We start from the raw sequence: 4,365 nt of genomic DNA, 5'->3' as shown, positions 1-4,365 counted from the left end.
TAATTTTCCATGGTCACATGGTAAATTCCCTGCGCATCTCAATTTACACATTAGTACTTTCAAATATCCACATATAATATAATTCAAATGAATAAAATACACATCATCACTTGCATACAATTTTCATCTGCACAAATTAAATACATCTTTTATCAAGCAAAATTCTCATAAACAATTTCATCCCAATTCACATAAACTTAACCATACATCATAGTACTATATTCATAGTAATGTCCTGCAAATTCAATAATGACAACTATCATTGCAATATCATCTTATCTAACAATCATATAGTGTTCTATCACAAAAGCATATAAGTAAAATCATCTAATCATAGCAATGTTAACCAAATCCTGAAATCATGTAAGTTCTAAGTCTCAAAATGCATCCAAATAAAGTATCCATAATAGTCTAAATATAAAATCCACTGAATGTCTGACTGAGTCGAGGTGAGGCCTCACATGAAAGATCTATCTTCTAGGCATAGTCTATCTATTTGATACTTCTTTATTCTCTGAGTTGATTGGTTCATTCTAAAGCATGATTACAAATATATATATCGATCCAAAGGATCAAAACCCTAACTTGCAAAATGAACAAGGTCGGCCTCCACCAAGAGATTCCTTCAGAAATCCAAAGGATGAAATGTAGAAGGTCGGCCACACACCAAGAAACATCGAGACCAATGTCTAAGGCTCAACAAGCTTTGGAATGGGTTCCAGTAGATCACTAGAATAAGTCTTTGGCAACTGGTAACAAAGGACATCCGGTAGTGATACCTTGTCGGAAAGTGATCCAAATGAGATGCGGTTAGAAAGCAAGCAGGATGATCAAGTCTTTAGGTAGAATCCAACTCTATAGGAACTGGTGAGCCAAGACCGGGACACACAAAAAGGAAAACAAAAAAGAAAATGTTTTTTTGGTTGATGCAAGATTGTTGTGAGTCGGGGATGCTACTACATCACTTTGATATGTCAATAGTAGTAGAGTTATCATAGTGAATAACTACCGGTCTGATACAATGCACTTTAATGTCCTTCAACATTTGCTTCATCCATAGAACCTATGTACAGTTAGTAGCAGCTTCAACAGTAGATAAAGAAGTACATGACTGTTTCTTTCTAATCCATGAAACCAACTTCTTTCCAAGAAAGAAAGCTCCACTGGAAGTAATTTTCTAGTCATCAACATCTCCTGCCCAATCTGCATCAGTATATTCACATAAAGTAAAGTAATCATCCTTAGGGTACCACAAACCATATTCTGATGTACCTTGTAAGTATCTAAAAAATCTTTTCACCGCACTCTCATGATTTTCTCTAGGATCACTCTGATATCTTGATGCAATACAAACAACATTCATTATGTCAGGCCTAGTCTGAGTCAAATATAGTTGACCTCTAATCATAGATTTGTATCTTGTAGGATTTACCAGTGCAAATTCATCTTTCCTTCTCATTTTCTCACTTGTAACCATAGGAGTACTTACCAGTTTAGATTCTTCCATACCAAATTTATTCAACAATTCCCTAGCATACTTAGTTTGATAAATGAAAATACATTTATCAATGTGAGTAATCTACAAACCTAAGAAAAAATTCATTTCCCCAATCATAGACATTTCAAATTCTTTCTCCATGTTTTTAGAAAATTCCATGCATAACTTATCTTCACCTCCAAAAATTATGTCATCAAAAAATAATTCAATAATAAGTATATCATTATCAGTGACCTTATAACATAGATTATGGTCAGTATTACCCTTAGTAAAACCAAGCTTCAAAAGATATTTATCTAACCTTGCATACCAAGCTCTAGGTGCCTATTTCAATCCATATAAAGCTTTCCTTAACCTACAAGCCATTAGATTGCTCAATATAAACTTCCTCATCAAGATCCCCATTAAAAAAGGCACACTTAACACCCATCTGATAAACCTTGTAGTTCTTATGTGCAGCATAGGCAAGAAATAATCTTACAGCTTCAATCCTAGCTACATGTGCAAAAGTTTCACCATAATTAATTCCTTCCTTCTGAGAATATCCTTTACAAACAAATCTAGCCTTGCTCCTTACAACTTGACCATCTTCATTTAATTTATTCCAAAAAACCCATTTAGTTCCAATAACATTCTTATTTTTTAGGTCAGGGAACTAAAGTCCATGTGTTACTCTTCTCTATCTGATCTAATTCTTCTTCCATGGCTTTCAACCAACATTCATATTTACATGCTTCAATTACTGATACCCGTTCAACTTGAGAAATTAAACATACCTCATTAGTTTCTAGTTTTCTGCTTGTCATCTCTCCATTGTTCTTATCCCCAATGATCTAATCTTCTAAATGATTCAATATTACATACCTAGGAGTCTTCTGACTCACTATTCCTCTTCCTAGTTCTTTAGTTACTATTGAATTTTTTGATACTACCGAAGTAACTGGTTCAACATTTTGTTCTGGTAAAGGTGATATCAGTTCAGTTATGATCATTTCCACTACTGGTTCTTGCTCATAAACTCTGATTTGACTTCTATTCAGCTCATCCACCTTGACAATAGCACTCTCCATAATTCTCTGCAATCTCTTGTTATAACATCTATATGCTTTTATTTCATTACAATAACCAAGAAATACACCTTCATCAGATCTAGGATCAAATTTTCCAATGATAGAATCTCTCTTGATATAACATTTACTACCAAATATTTTGAAATACCTAACTATAGGTGTATTGCCAAACTATAATTCATAAGGTGTCTTACCAGTTTCTCCTTTGATATGTACTATGTTGAATGTATAGACTATTGTGATCACTGCTTCTCTCCAGTAGATATGAGGTATACTATCTTCCATCGTCATTGTTCTAGTAGCATCCAAGATAGTTATGTTCTTCCTTTCCACAACTCCATTTTGCTGAGGTGTCCAAGGACCAGAAAATTGTCTCCTAATACCATGCCTCTAACAAAAGTTATTAAACTCATAGGATGTGGATTCTCCACCATGATCTGACCTTAAACATTTAATCTTCAATCCTGTCTTAGTTTCCACTTTAGCCTTAAAGATTTTAAACTTTTCAAAAGCCTCAGATTTCTCCCTTAGAAAAGTAACCCACATCATTCTAGAATAATCATCAATGATTAACATAAGATATCTATCACATTGAAAACTTTTAACTCTATCAAGGCCACACAAATAAGTATGAATAAGATCAAGAACATCATTACATTTATCTTGTATACTCCTAAAGAGATTTTGACCTATTTTCCCTTTTGACATTCCTTACATATCAAATTATAGGGCTTCACAATCTTAGGTATATCTATAACTGCCTTAGTTGAACTGATCTTAACCATGCAAGCAAAATTCACATGGCATAGCCTTTTTATTCCATAGCCAACTCTCATCAATTTGTGCAATCAAACATGTCTTCTCACTAGAACTCAAATAATATATATTACCTTTTGTCTATGTACCAGTTGCAATCTCCAAACCAGATCTATTAATAATTTTGCATTTTCCATCCTTGAACTATAGTTGCAATCCCTTATCTACCAATTGTCCTACACTCAAAATATTATTCCTCAAACCTTCAACATAATAAACATTATCAGTATTATGCTTACCATTTAATGATATAGTTCCTTGTCCTTTGATCAGCCAACCGCTGCTAAGAGGGGAGGGGTGAATCAACACTATATCAATTTTTACAGATTTAACCTTAATCAAAACTTCTTATTCAAACTTAAAACTTATTAGTATAATAATTTTTTATAAGAAACATGGACACAAAAATTGTAACACACAAGACTATCAAGATTTAACACGTGGAAACCCAAATGGGAGAAAACCATGGTGTGAGTTGAAACTCACAAAATCTGCACTCTTCTAGAGTACGCTCGATGAGGAGCCATCCCCGTTAGGAGATTAAAAAGACACTATTAGGTGCCACTCAATTAAAGGATTTTCCTTAAGGCCTATTAGAACCTTTACCCTATTAGAGATAGCCTTGTTAAAGGACTTAGGATCATTATTTAAGATGTCACCCAGTTAAGGGATTTTACAAAGGGACCTGTTAAAGTCCACCTAGTTAAGGAATTTTACTATTGTAGTTATTAGAAAACAACACAGAGAATGATCTACTATAATAGCTACTCTTAGCCTAATTAGATCCAAATGAAGCTCTTTGGTTTGACCACCGGTTACACTTGCTCTGCACTCTACTGGTGCTCTGCATCACACTTTCTCTGTATCACACTTGCTTTGCACTCTTCTGGTGCTCTACATTCTTTCTTCGCTCTTCACACTATCTAATCTCTACACACTCTCTTCACCACTCTACTATTCACTTAGTAGTTCAACCCTCTT

This window comes from Cryptomeria japonica, chromosome 1 (genome assembly GCF_030272615.1).
Source record: "Cryptomeria japonica chromosome 1, Sugi_1.0, whole genome shotgun sequence".
Lineage (NCBI taxonomy): Eukaryota > Viridiplantae > Streptophyta > Pinopsida > Cupressales > Cupressaceae > Cryptomeria > Cryptomeria japonica.
Note: the sequence above shows the minus strand (reverse complement) of the source record.